The sequence below is a fragment of the Lepisma saccharinum genome, chromosome 7, assembly GCF_977018435.1.
Source record: "Lepisma saccharinum chromosome 7, izLepSacc3.1, whole genome shotgun sequence".
NCBI lineage: Eukaryota > Metazoa > Arthropoda > Insecta > Zygentoma > Lepismatidae > Lepisma > Lepisma saccharinum.
The window spans coordinates 81609210-81625141 of NC_139235.1; the positions used below are offsets into that span (position 1 = coordinate 81609210).

At 39.8% G+C, this 15932-nt stretch overlaps 1 long non-coding RNA gene across 2 annotated transcripts in view; it reads left to right on the forward strand.

The window, feature by feature from the left end:
* The first annotated feature begins 6305 nt into the window (after nt 1–6305).
* LOC145989963 (uncharacterized) overlaps nt 6306–15932 on the forward strand; it is an 82636-nt gene continuing 73009 nt past the window's right edge. The window contains exon 1 of one of the 2 annotated variants that reach the window (XR_014441906.1): nt 6306–7065. This is a non-coding gene — a long non-coding RNA (uncharacterized LOC145989963). The remainder of the gene's footprint in view (nt 7066–15932) is intronic. The other variant, XR_014441907.1, reaches the window with a different exon arrangement.

Consider the following 15932-nt stretch of genomic DNA (forward strand, 5'->3'; position numbering starts at 1 on the left):
GGTGGACTTACAAGCCTTACGTGGGCACTACGCCGCTGGTTACTGCAGGTAACAATGTAAAGAAATCAAAAAAGTTTTTTTCTCAATAAGATAACAACATTGTTAAATAAGTTAACCGACAGCGTTGCAGTTGAGTGAATATTGCAGACGACATTTTTTCTGCAGCCGACAAAAGCGAAGAGACAGGCCGTTCCGCTACCCTCAAGAGGCAACAAGAGGAAAGGCCGCCCTCCGCCAATGCAAGGGAACAGCGGGGAAAGACTTGAGGAGGCAAGTGTGCTAGGGGGTTATTCATATGCCTGTTTAGGGGCCCTGTTGCCGCTGCGGCCTACCGGATCAGCAAGTGTTGTCACATTGGATTTCCAGAAAAGAGCTAAATCCCGCCTAAAACGGGGATTCTATTTCTCTGAAGCAACAAGAACTAGACTGCAAAGCCAAAGCCGGATTTAACTCCAACTGAGACCGTTTACGTAATAGACGAAAAGATAAGTACTTGATGCGATTCGTGACTTGGACAAACCTTGCTCCAAAAAACTAAGTTGGCAACAGTAGTACGTACATCTGGACTTCCTCCCACCGCTGGAGGAGGGGAATTCTGTCGTCTGCTCAACGCAGAAACGTGAAGCTGACCCGAATGTGTGGTTCTTCTTCCCCTTTCCTCCTCTTTGAAAAGAAACAGAGATGGTTGACAAGGCTCGATTACTATTCACTGGATTTTCGCGGTAACTCTGTCATGAGTGGTAGTTCTTTCTAGGAGTGATTGTGGCTAAATAAATCATTGAGCGGAGTGCAAAAAAAAAAAAAAAAAATATCCAGATCAAAGGCGTGGTTTTTTTTTGGGGGGGGGCGGTAGGGTAGAGATGATAACGTCTGATGGCCGGTAACACTTTTGAAAAAGTCACGCCAAATTATGTTTTGTTGCAGGCAGTACGCAACAGAAGGTGCAGTTTAATGCCATTACGTTCGTCAACATCGTGGTGGACTGTGTTGGATCCATCATGGACTCGACTCGACTCCATTGATGAAATCGAATGTAGGGTGAGCACGAGCGTTCACGACGCACGCAGTCTGATTTCTTTTGTTTGTAGTTTTGGAAAATTTCAAAAAGAAGATATTCCCAAAGTAAAGTGAGAGTCGCTCGCGAACCACGATAGGTGCTGGAAGTCTATCCTCATACCTCGTGAATAGTGAATACGATCTGCCGAATAAGTGGACCCGGACTTTATTGTAAGTGTTATCATTTCTGAGTAGACTTTATAAGGACAGCTATACCATACCGCAGATTCGGAGAAATAGACAACGCCCCTCGAGGGCGAAAACTACTCTCTCCCACCCTCGCAGACTTTCTAAACCGTGTATTAATACCCCATCTAACATGACCGAATCAAACCATTTCATGGACTTAGAGCCCAATGCTCAGCTCGGGGATAACCCTGGTGCTTCCTTTTGCGATGATATCCATATTCCAGACTGTCATGATAAGGGCAATGGGAAAAGACTTTGCGACTCAAGTTCTGTTGAACGCGAGAGTGTAACTAACTTCAAATCCCGCAAAACTGCTGATATGATTGCGACACAACATACTTACCCCACTGACCACCCAGGACCGTACGTGGTCCTCCTAGAAGGCACTCCACATGCCCAGCACATTAGCCATTTGAATGGCGGAAGTCTAGGAATTTTTTTTAGGAAAAACGACATCCCGGTGGAACTTGTCGAACAGTGCGGGAAAAACCGCGTACGTGTCACCTTTCCCTCGGGCCAGGATGCCAATCACTTTGTTGAGAATACAACCACTCTCGCGAAGTTGGCGGTTACTGCTCGCGTACCCCTCTCACTTATTCAAAGAGAAGGGCTAATTTTTGGTGTGGCATTGGATATCACAGAAGACGACATCATCGAAGGCTTGGACTCGGGTCCAATTCGGATACTGAGTGTGACACGACAAAAAAAGAAGATCTGGAAGGACGATGGATCCTTCCATCTCGAAGATGCCCGAGTTATCTGTGTCACCTTCAGCGGCACTCGACTCCCAGAATTTGTTATCTTGAATCGCGAAATCAAAGAGGTGAAACCCCGAATTCGCCCTGTTTTACAATGCAAAAATTGCCTGCGTTATAATCACACAGCGGGCCAATGCAGATCTCGAGCATTTTGTGGACATTGTGGGTCGGACCGACATGAAGGACCATGTCTCACAGGTCCCAGATGCATTAACTGCAAACAGGCCCATTCAGCCAATGATAAAACCTGTACCAAATGGCAAGAGGCAACTGACATCCAAAACCGTATGGCAATCGACAACATATCCTTTTTTGAGGCTAAGCACAGAATTCAAGGAACATACATTGCGCCAATAACTAAAGCAGAAGTGCTGCACTCGTTACACGACCCCCGGGCATACCCGTTACTAAAAACGCCGACCCCTAACACCCCTACGAAACCTGCCTTACCCATAAACGCGAGACGCCAGTCCTTCCGACAAGCTATCCTCGCCCCTCCAGCCCATACGCCTGAACCCCTAACTACCTTCGTACAACCAGAATATGACTCGCACCACAAACCCCGGAACAAGAAACCGCATAATCCTATGCGCAAACAAACTCGCAACTATTCATCTAGTAGCTCAGCCACAGAGGAAGATATTTGTGCATCCTTGCCGGTGGGGAAACGGGCGTTTCCCAATGCCCCCCCCACCATTGCCGATACAACATCGAGCCACCCCGGTTCGGTTAACCACAAAAGGGTCCTCACAACCCTCAACCTCTGCACAAATAACAAGGGAGCAAACTCAAATTTACAACTCGATATTAGCAATAATTCCCAATCTGTGGGACGCAGTGCGGGACACAACAAATAACCACCGTCGAATTCAATTAATACATCAAATCCAAGCCTTAACTTCCAACCTTCTGGCGATACTAGAAGCCACACCTTGACGGAACCAGGTTTCCAACAGATACCGGAAATGGAAATAATCGTTCAATGGAATGTCAATAGTTTATCTGCAAGAAAATTGGAACTGATAGACTTAATTGCCGAATATCAACCCCAAATTCTCTGTTTACAGGAAGTTAAGGGTACCAAACATGAAAAATATCGCCTCGCGCATTATAATTTATACGGTACCCCAACCACCAATAGGGGAACTGTCATATTTGTACATGAACAAATACAACATACAGAGGTACCGATTCCGAATGACATAAGACTAGTACAAGATTTTCAAGCAGAAATTGTAGCCATTCGCGCTTCCATATTCCACCAAACTTTCACGGTAATATCGATATACATTCCCTCCCATCCCAACTCCCAACGCATAAGCTCAAGGGACCTCCAAGAACTGAGAGAACACGTTCCGGGACCAATTGCCTTACTAGGTGACTTTAACGGGCATCATTCAACGTGGGGAAACCCACATGATGACAGACTCGGTAAAGTATTAGACACATGGATTACCGAGAACAATCTCATCATCAGTAATGATGGAACCCCCACCCACTTCCCTCTAAACGGGAATCACCCCTCTTGCATCGATCTGACGATAACGTCCCCGGAAATATTCACCCAGTTCTCGTGGGATAAAGAAGAAGACTTACGGGGCAGCGATCACGCACCCATTTTATTAATCAGACGCCATTCTCCGTCCCGACACTCAAACTTGACAGACAGACAGACTCCCCCAGTGCGGAGATGGACTAAGGCTTCCATTAACTGGGAGGCGTTCAAAGACACGTTCACAAGGATATATATACCAATCTTATCATTCCGAAATATCCATGTAGCTTACGATAATCTCATCGACACGATCACGGTCGCCATGGATTACAGTGCAACACGCACCCGCTTTCGCCCCTCGCCCAGATATCCATCCATCAGTTGGTGGACGCGAGAATGCGAAACCATTAAAATCAGGAAAAGATATCAACTTCGCACATATGAACGATACCGCACTCGTGCTAATTTGCTTGAACTAAAACGCTTGCAAGCGAAAGCCAAAAAAATATATCTCCAGGCGAAGAGAGCAGCATGGCAACATTTTTGCAACACATTAGATCGCAGTGACAGTCTAAGCTCCATCTGGCACAAATTTAATACCCTTCGTAAACCAACCCAAGGTAAGGTAAAAACGATTGACCGAACCTGGGAAAATGACTTCATTTCTTTCTTAACACCCTCCTCGGTTAGCCTTGGTTACAAACACGACGAAAGATTACATGCCTCATTCACAGATGACTTTCCTGCGGTAACCGCATTAGAACTCATCAATACTCTGGACTCACTCAAAAATACCGCACCGGGATATGACGGCATTACATATGACGTTCTTCGCCACTTGCCGGAAGAAGGTCTTCAAACCATTGTCAGAATATATAATGAAATATACCATACAGGTATTATCCCATCAACTTGGAACAACCATATCGTAATTCCTATCCTCAAACCATCCAAACCCCGCAACAACGCACACTCGTATCGCCCCATTGTCTTAATTCCGGTAATAACTAAACTTTTTGAAAAAACCTTACAATATCGAATAAACTGGGCCCTCGAAAAACAACAGTTTTTCCCCCCAACCCAAATGGGATTCCGGATCAATTATGGCAGTCAGGATGCCGTATCCACACTAACTGTAGCAATTCAAAATAGTCAGATACCTAAAGATTATTGTTTTAGCCTGTTCACAGATATAGAGAAAGCATACGACTCTGTTCATATACCAATACTCTGCAATGTCTTAGAAAAATTACAGATCCACCCTTCGGTGGTTAATATCATATGGAACTTATATAATGAACGAAATCTTCTTGTCTTTTGGTTCGACGATCGAGTAGACGGGACCCGCAAAGTTCGAACCGGAATCCCACAAGGATCCCCCCTCAGTCCCTTACTTTTCAACATATATACTCAACACATCCACCACTTAGATCTCGCTGATTTGAAAATATTACAATATGCAGATGATTTATGCTGTTATAAACAAACATCGGACGCCACCCAAGGCATACTGGCTCTAAACCGAGCTATCACAGTACTTCGGGATAATCTCTGGAGTATAGGACTAACTTTTTCACCCCCCAAATCTAACATAATAATTTTCAATTCTCGACAACCCCTTTCCTATCCCAACAATATCTCACGTATACAAAACATACCTCTTGTAGAATCCTATAAATATCTCGGAGTTGTTTTTGACAGAAAATTAACGTGGAGACCTCACCTAGCATACCTCAAAGCAAAGGGAAAAAAATTATTAACATATTACGAAGTATAGCCACCACTAAGTGGGGGAGTCATCCATAGATCATGTTACTATTTTATAAAAATTGCTTTCGTTCCCTATACGATTACGCAGCCCCAGTATATGGCGGGGTGAATATAAAACTCCTGAATTCGTTGGATATATTGCAAAGACAGACATTACGCACTTGTCTCGGATTAATGCCTTCAAGTCCTAATGTGAGTGTATATCTCGAGAGCAATGAACAATCACTCACACAAAGACGGAAAAAACTCGCTGTAAAATTTTTACTTAAAACATGGGATACTCACCCACACCCTTTCAATAGAGAATTCGCCATCCAACGACAATGGGAGATCGAAAAGAGCATCGATCATTCCAACTCCCGATATTTTTTCTTATACTGTTATTTTATAGATACCGAGGCATACCAGCTGTCCTTTACCCATGATCACCCACTTATATATCAACTAAAAATCCCCATAGAGCCAAACCTAGATCTCCACTACGTCGACCGTGGGGCACATGGAAATTATCAAGAAAGATGGCCGGAGGCTACACTAATATATACGGACGGATCAAAAGACGATACCGATGTCGGTTCTGCATTTTATATTCCGTCCACGAATATCATTAGACAATTTAAACTACCTCCCGACGCGTCAATTTTTTCGGCGGAATGCTACGCAATTTATAGAGCATTACTACTTCATATCCTAACATCGGGCATTATACAGTCTCTTATCCTGACAGACGCCCTGAGCGTGCTCCAAACGTTGTCCAGAGCTGGCAACGCAGCCCACAAACTTACTATCTTTCCTTATCTTATTCAAAGTGCAGCGTTACGACTTCGAAAACGGGGACAGAAAGTGACCTTCACCTACATTAAGGCCCATACCAATCAAAACAAATCCCGAGATTTAGTAGATACCTACGCAAAACAAGCTCGGTCACTTGTACACGCAACTCCCTTACGATTACCTTATAGAGACTTGCTCCCTCGAGTAAAAATGAAAATACAACATGAATGGGATGAATGGTGTACCCATGAAATACAAACCACAACAACCTACAAGTGGAATGCGAAAATCGGTACAAAACAACCTTGGTATCAATCTCTGAATCTACCTCGGGCAGTGATCGTGTTCACCTTGAGAATGCGCACGGGTCACGTGCTCGTGAATCAACATTTGGCGAGAATACACGCGGTACCCTCAACTTCCTGCCAATGCGGAGAACCCAGCCAAACAATAACGCATCTGATTTTCCAATGCCCCTTACGACAAGTTCATCGGGAAACGTTCTACAAAACCCTACTTCGATTAGATGTTCCATTTCCGGTGTCAATCTCAACCTTAATAAGTCAGCCTCGAGCTCCCACTATGTGGGCGCTATATATCTTCGCACGGAAACACAACATCGCCATGTAAACAAACAAAGAAAAAAAAAAAGTCAACAAGGAAATCTGCAGTGTAACATACCCCACAGGATAACCCCCTTAGTAAAAATCACGAGTGAAAGTGAAAGTGAATTGTGAAAGTGCCATAAGGATTACCGAGGAAGAAGACACGAAGAAGTAGGAACACATCAATCAGTCCCGCTGGCTCGAAATCACAAAGGATAGGCGCCAAAGTAAAGTGAATTATGTAGTTTTTTTGTGCAAGTGAATTTCTCATTTAATTGTGATGTATATTTTAAAGTAACGGTAAAGTAACTATATGTGATTGACGTTTGAAATGAAGTGTTATTTTTAATAAATATGGTAGAAAATTGATATATCAAGTTGCTTGAATGGGACAGCAATCGCTTGTAGGAAATCGAAAGTAAGTTTTAAATTAATATTATGGTAACATTTTACTATACCGGAGACGGATTTCTTCAAATTTACAGGAGAAAGTACTTACGCAAATCATTTTCTGTAGCGTTGTTGATGTTCGGGAATGTAGTTTTGATCCATTTTAATGCGAATGCATGTGGTTTTCTACGAAAATCTATTTCCGACGCGCAATTGCTGCTGCCGCCATTTGCTTTCTGCATGAGAGCACAATACGCGCTATTGCTGCTGCTACAAGCGGACGTTGTCCATATATGCTAAACTGAACGAATGGAGTGCTAATGGAACCTAACCTAGTAGACATACCTCGTTCCCGTGATGGTTCGTGCGGCTATCGTGAATTTTTGGCCTAACGTCAATGGTTTTTGGGGCTACCCGTGGATGGTTTGTGGGAAATAAGGGTAAGAATTTACAATATAGAGAAAGTCTCCAATTTCGTTAATTTTCGGTATACTAACTAATTTTGGCCTCCTAATCACGAATCTGTTGTAAAAAACCGGGGGTCACGTTTGGAAATTGTACATTTTGATGAAAAATTGTTTGTTAGCGCAAAAAACCATCCACGGGTAGCCCCACAAACCATTGATGTTACCCCAAAAATCATCCACAGGTAGCCCCACAAACCATCTTTGGGTAGCCCCACAAACCATCTTCGGGTAGCCCCACAAACCATTGACGTTAGCCCCAAAAACCATCCATGGGTAGCCCCACGAACCATTTACACAAGGTTAGGTTAGGTTCCATTAGCACTCATTTCACCCCTAAATTCATCGAAAAAATAGGGATTGTACTAGAATTGAACATCATAAATCATTTTCTTGTAAAACAACGGCGTGGTTGGACACAATGACAGGAGATTACATTTTTGTTCTTAAAACTACGCATATACACCTATATATAGGCTATATATAACAATTCAATCGGATTTTTTTCAAATTTTCAGATGTGACCCCCGGGTTTTTTCAACAGATTCGTGATTAGGAGGTCAAAATTAGTTAGTATACCGAAAATTAACAAAATTGGAGACTTTCTCTATATTGTAAATTCGCTCCGAAATAAGGAACAACAGTGAGTAATGTAATGTAAGAAATAGACATTATTTTCGTTAGAAATTCATTATTTCACCTAAAGAAATGTTCCGCAATGCAGAATAGTACATTAGCAATGTAAAAAATTGCGAAATAAATCATTGATAGGTGTCTCCGGTATAGTAAAGTAGTACCAATATTTTCGCTGCATGTGATTCATGATAATTTTTAGTTCTTTTGTACACATTAAACTTGGTTCAAGTAGGTTGTGCACCTGACCGTGCTCATGAGAAGCTGCTGTCTGAAGCATTCTTTCACATGGAAAATTAGATGCGTCTCCGATCCATGAAACTGGTAATGAAATTATGTGTACACAAGCAGAAGATGAAGTATAATGCAAGGTAACTTAATATATGTGAGTATAATATATGTGGTATTGGTAAGCAACCAAACCTAACAATACTAACCTACTTGAAGCATGTAAATAGTAACACAGTATGCACGTACATGCATAATTGTAGTTCCGACACCATCAAACCTGACCCACCTAACCTATTCGAATAAACATTAAGAAGTAGGATGACAAGGCACAAATAAAAGAGCAATGAGAAATAAGAAAACTTGTTTCTATGTACTTATAGACATGTATGGAGTTCAATTCATGTAGAAAATGCATGCATATCCTGATGATATCGGAATTACACAATGAGCAATTCCAGATGTAGGCTAATGGACCGACACTTTAGAAGATTTTCTGGAGCGATTTTCCAATACCGGGAATTTCTCCATTTTGTTTGAAATTCGGCATACTCACTTATTTTGGCCCCCTAATCACGAATCTGCAGTTAAAATTTGGCCCTCACACGTGGAAATAGCAAAATAATCTAAATTAAGGGTACTTGTTCAATAAGGCCCGAACACCTCTCACTCGTTTATTTCCTTAATTTTAGCATTGCTACTTACATATTCTGCATTGCGGAAGATTCTTTAAGGTGAAGTTATGTCTTTTTCCATAAAATAGTGTCAACTTTTCATATTACAAGTCATTATTTGTCTTCCTTGTTATGCTTGGGTAACAGACAATATGGCATGCAGTCGTGCTTGTGTTTTGTCGATTTGGAGTGGGTATGCAGTGTTTCAACCTTCTTAACCGAAAATTATATACTTTCGTGTTTATTATGTCATCATAAACCATTGATGGATAGCCCCAAAAACCATTCACGATAGCCCCAAAAACCATCCGCGATAGCCCCACGAACCATTGACGGATAGCCCCAAAAACCATTTCCGGCAAGATTAGGTTAGGTAAGCATAGTTAAAAAAAAAAATTAAAAATTCTCGTAAAAAAAGGCACGTTTGGAAACACTGCCGAGACCGCGTGACTTTTGACGCTCGTGCCATCTGCACGTACATAATGGAAACAACGGCCTAATGTTACAGAAGATGCAAGTTCCTTATGTAACAACTGATTATTTATTGTTCTGCAGCATTGTATGGTGAAGTTTTTAGTTTCCGCGAAAGAAAATACCATGAAGAACCTCGACAATGATACAGAAAGTGATTTCAGTAAGTAGTTTCTCCTGTAAATTTGAAGAAATCCATTCGGGCTATACCAGACAGTTACCAAATTAAGTTCTTATTTCTACACCCTCGATTTCCAAATTTCCCACCGATTCTGGGCTCCGCCCCTGGGTTAATTGACCTACCGCCCCCAACCCCTAACGTGGCCCCGCCTCCGCTCCGCTCCGGCTCCCCTGCTTTCTCTATAGAGTCCCTGTTAAAGGCATGTTAGAAATTGGCCGGATTCACCTGGCCCCAAATAAGAGCCAAATTTTAAGTGCAGTTTCGTGATTACGAGGCCCAAATTAGTAAGTATCCCAAATTTCAAACAAATTGGATAAATTCCCTGTATTGTTAAATTATACCGATTTTCTTCAGCTTTTTAAATTTTTAATTAGGCAGATATGCAATATTACATTTCCAAAACATCACCATGTTAGATAACAAAAAAGAGTCCTTTTTAAGGTACCATAAGATTTTAAGGTTAGATATAGCCGGAGACACATTTAACTCATTTGTTTTTTTCAAATAAAAATCATTTCTACTTACCTCATATGCATAGCGGAACATTTTTCAAGTTGGGATCACTTTTTTTTCCATGAAAAAAGCTTTATTTTTAACATTATAATTATTTATTTGTCGTTGCTAATTCGGTGGCCAAATCTTGAATCATGTCTGTCGTCAGCTGATGTGCAGTGTTCCCAAACCTATGAACCTATAAATGCCGCACAAGCTATTCACAAAACGTTTTCAATCGAAAATTGTTCCACAAACCATTCACGGAAGGTTAGGTTAGGAAAATTTAGAAAAATAAATTTAAACAAAAAAAAAAAACTTTCACTACACTTAAATGTATTGCATGCTATGAAGCTATAAATGCCGCACAAGCTATTTAGTAAACGTTGTTAATCGAAAATTGTTCCACAAACCATTCACGGAAGGTTAGGTTAGGTTCATTTTGAGGTATATTTCATGAAAGAAACACAAACTTGGGCCTGCATTCAGCAAAAGTGGAAAAACTTATTTTTATCTGAGCATGCTTCAAGCAAAATATTACATATTCTTCCTGAAGTGTTGTAAGTAAGTACCGTTTCTGATATTTTCTTTTTTATTATTATCATAATAATGATAATCATTTTTATTATTTTAGTATTACCAATATTTAGTCCTTCATTCCTTGCAAAATTAACCATGAGAGCTCGTCTCTGTCTGGGAGAAGCAGGTAAGGCAGATGATGCACGTTTTTTTTTTTTTTTTTTTTTTTTTTTTTTTTTTTTTTTTTTTTTTTTTTTTTGCTTTCCCAAATGATTGACGTGATGAATACACTTTTGTCGGTGTTTCAATGACAGATGCTGTTGGTGTTTCAGGAAGAACAGTGGCACTAGCATTATTCTGACTACCAGTAGTTTCTCTTTTCTTCTGTCTTTCCTTCTGTTTGTATTCACGGTTTTTCTTCTTTAGCTGCCATTTGCCTCTCTCACTAAGTGCACTTCTTTTTATTTTCTGTCTTTCAGCATCTTTTCTCTTTACTTCTTCATAACAAACCTTTTTCTTCATACGCTGTCTATAATTCTGCTGCTTTTCAGCATTGCTTACTCTTGGCATCTCGAATCAGTTTACTGAAACAAAAGAAAATATATTTAAGTATGATTTTTACAATAAAAATTATTTTATAATATAACTAATATTGTTTTATAACTTTATAAAAATAATTTTGAGTAATAAAAGTTAAAGCAGGACTGTCAGATGAAAGTTTTTTTAATATTTTATATAACTTCTCCTTATAATGTCAGTCTGTTACCAAAGTCAGTCATTTACCAGTGTCAGTCCGTTACCTACCCATAATACCCTAATACCTTAAGATATAACTGTGAAATTTTTTCTCTGAGTAGTCTGGGTAAACCTAACACAGGATATAAAGTTTTATGAAATTGTCACTGGATTTTCTTATAAAAAAAAATTTTCAAATATTTTGGTAATGGACTCACACTACCCCTTAACGAAGTTTAGCATGCATTACTTCTTCATACATGATATTTTTAGTATACAGTTTCTGTGCAAAATAATGTTATTTTTATGCACATTCTAGTAATATAGCCTAATTAACTTTCAGGTAGATAGTTTCTGAATGATTTTATAGGTGTTGAAATAAAACTATTATTTATGCAATGTGAGCTCTGACTAGCAGTACCATCATATTTTATTATACTGCAGCTGCAAAAATCAGTTACATTAGGAGATAATTATACTACATTAATCTACATGAAGTTTTCTTTCCAACAAGGTATAATACATGCTACTTGGTTACACTTTGATTTTCACACTCCAGGTTGACAATTTTCTGGAATTGCTCCAATTCAAACCTGGGCCAAAATAGAATATATGTTGTGATGTCGTCAGTTAATGTTCGTGAATCTGGTGACACCTATAAGGAGGAAATGCCCTGCGGCGTAGAGAGTATGGTGCCAGGTAATACAGCTCCCATAAAAGTCGTGTGATTTTAGATATAAAGTGTGCAAAATGTTGTAAGATAGTTAGGAATGGAATTCTATGTGACATTTGTGACAAATCGAACCATTTCCGTTGTGCAGAATTAGATGAATACAGCTTACCAAATGAAAATATACAGTAAAACTGTCGGCGGTGCCCGGCTGTTACTTTTACCGACAACGAAGTAGCGGCCGATCGAATAAACAACAGTGCTGTAGAAACAATAGAACAACAGTCTCTGAAAAAGGTAATTGAAATCTTGGAAAATGATTTAAAAGCTCTAAAGTTAGAAAATGAGGATTTAAAGAAAGCTGCAATAAATAATTCTAAGAAAAGTGAGACTGCTGATACTCTGAATGTAAAGGATAGGCCTGCAAAGGTTTATTCAAGAAGGTGGGAAGTTGTCCGCAATAAACCAATTAAAAATTTTCATCTAACTGTAAATGATGACAATTTCCCTATATTAAAAAAACAGATTTGACATTTTGGCTGATCTACCTTCTGAAAGTGATGTGGGAAGAAAGAATGAGCGGAAAACTAAGCCTACAACAAAAATTGAACAAGCTAAACCTACTACTAAATCTAGTCAACTAAACAAAACTAGACTGTCCTCTCCTACAACATGTAAAAGGAACACTGCAGAAATTTACATATATGCAGATAGCCAAGGAAGAGGTGTAACGGAAGAGATATCCAGAAATAGCTGCCACAAAGTGATCAGCATTATAAAACCTGGGGCTAATTTTGTGAATGTAACCTCTGAAAGCCACGAAGACCAGACTGAAGAATTTGTGGTTTTCATCGCAGGAACCAATGATGTTGGAAGGAATGAGGCAGCTTATCGTTTGAAGTCTCTGAAGAGGAAGCTCTGTGAACAGCGGAATGCAAACATTATAGTTTTTGGAATCCCTCAGCGTCACGATTTATTGGACTGGTCATGTGTCAACAAGGAGGTGAAATCGACAAATGAACTAATGACAAATCTTTGTAAAAAATTTAAAAACGTTACTTTTGTAGATATAAGTACGTTAGGGCGATGTTTTCATATGTCACATGGCCTCCATTTTAATAAACTAGGTAAAATTTACTTAGCAAATAAGATCATTGAGGTAGTTAATAATAAACTAGCCGACAAAGAAATTAATGAGTTGTCTCCCATTCCTCTTCAAAATTCTTCAGATTTTTTTTTAGAGATTTGTATATTTTAGGAGTAAGTCACAAAGAAAGTAAAAAAGTTAATTATTTTAAATTAGTTTACCTTAATATCCAAGGTTTGAAATCCAAAGAACTTGTTTTGAATAGTTTTGCAACTGATAACAATTCGCGATTAAAATTACCACCTGAGCACTAGCGTCGCTTCCAATATGGCCACTCTACGTAGGATAGATCTTTGTTTACATTCAGTAGTAGTACGTAATAGCAGCGTGTTGTCATTGCTGGTATGGAAGAAACATTTAAATTACGCGTTATATTTAACACTAGAAGCGCCAGGATTTTTTACTACCTAGAAGCGCCACCTCCGGTCAAAATGACTGGTATTTAAAATTTGACCATTTCTCAAAATGGATATTGCCAATAATCATCTTATTACTAATAAAACAAAATATTTTGTAAAAAAATACAAAAATATCATGAAACCCAGATATTTTTATTTTCCATACACTAATTACAACAATAAATATTCATTTTCTTCGAGGAAATAAGTTTCCGTCATGAAATTTCACATAATACATTTTTTGCATTTCAGTACCTTTTCTACACCAGAAACACATTTTCCACAAACATATTTGTTGCACAATGAACAAATGTCACTTGTTTTGTTTTCATTGCAGAATGCCACCTGGCATTGGCGCCTCTTTCTGGAAACAGAGCCACTTACATTCCATGCATGTGATATTGATGTTGACAATATTTTATTGGGCTTTGCATTCAAATGTCCTCAGCTAATTCTATCAAAAAGTTATGTCTCGTAACGTTCCTCCCCGTGACTGCCTTGTAAACTATCCATGCATTTATTGCTGACAGATCTAAGATATTGTAAAACACACGTACTGGCCATCTACGTGATGAAGCACGGACTGAATATTTGATCAACAAAATCAACACCGCATTTAGTTTTGTTATAATACTTGATTGTTTCTAGTAGTTTCTTCTGGCTTTGCAAATCTACTTCTACATCTGAATGCACGGAGCTTAGGAGTAGAACATTTTTGTTTGGTTTAGCTTGGTATGCACACAATGTATTGTCCCCCTTTTTTAGCAAACATGTTTCATACACTTGTGTTCTAATGTTCACAATTTCATTACGAATCTCCTTTCTATTTTTCTTCATAGTGCCAATTAGGCTCGTCTTCTTCTCCTTTAGCTTCTCAGCGAGTTTTAGCGATGTGAAATAATTGTCAGTAGTTACATTTCTACCCGCATTTAGATAAGGTGAAGTAATTCTCAATACAACATTTTCAGGTACAGTAACATTATCATTCCTTGATTCATCTTTCCCAAGGTATGGAAAGGCGTAGCACATGTATTTGGAATGTACGTCCACTAGCATCCAAAATTTTATACCAAATTTGTCTGGTTTGTTTGGCATGTATTGTGTAAATCTACACAATACATGTTTCGAAGGAAACAATTGTTCGTCAACTGTCATATTTTCCCCTGGGGTGTAGCAACTCCTACAATTAGCTATAAATTTGTCCCAAATTTCAGAGCACAGTGCAAATTTATCAGTTTGTAATCGTTCAGATCTGGATGATTTTGAATCAATTCTAAGATATTTCATTATTTCCCTGAATCTGTTTCTTGACATTGTTTGTTGAAAGAAAGGTGGCCCCCAAAGTAGTTTTCCATAAAAAATCGTAGTCTATACATCCATACACTCCTCTAGCATATAAAATAGCCAGGAAAGCGTCAAGTTCTTGTAATGACAAACGCCAGTTGAGTTGCTGCTTTCGAGCTGTTTCTTCTTCCGTACACTTCTGTATGTGTCAAAGCATGGAATCGTCTACAGTAAGATCTGGGTCCTCGACATCGGATTCATTTTCACTAATCTCCTGTAATACTTTCAAATATTCCTCTGGACTGAGGACACATTGTCTAGAAAAACATGCTTACAAACTGCAGTGTTCAAACGAAACTGAGTTTTCACTTTCTCCTTTTTATCAGCTTTGACAGTATGCCAACATACAACCTTGGTGACAATGAAGTTCGACCAGAAAGGAATACGTGATTAAATGCACAGAGGTATAGGCGGTGGAATGAGTGACCCGCAGACGTGACGCATGTGTGTAAGAGGAGGCGTGTGAGCAGGCAAGAATCGTGATCCCAGCATGTTGCACCCAAGGTCACGTAAAGAACGAAAACGGGGAACTATACGCGTGACATTGAACTTCAACCAGGCACCAGACCCATACGGAAATTCCAGATAGTGGCGCATTCGACGGAAGCATGACGTCACGGACACGATAAGGGAGTCCGCCGTATATAAGCGCGTGCTGTGCACCGAGGAACCGCAGTGCATCATCACCATGGCCAGGGGCAAACCTATTGACAACACCGTGAGGAGAAGAGTGGTGGAGTTGCAACGGGATGGACTCAGTGAATGGGAAATAGGGCGCCAACTGAACTTACCCAAGTCAACCGTCCACTGCATCATCAAACACCACTAAAATACGGGTACTACAGAGCCAGATAAGGCCCCCGGTTGAAAACGCCTGCTGAGCGTGCGTGACCTACGGATATTTAGGCGCTATATGCAGACCAACAATCATGTGTCTGT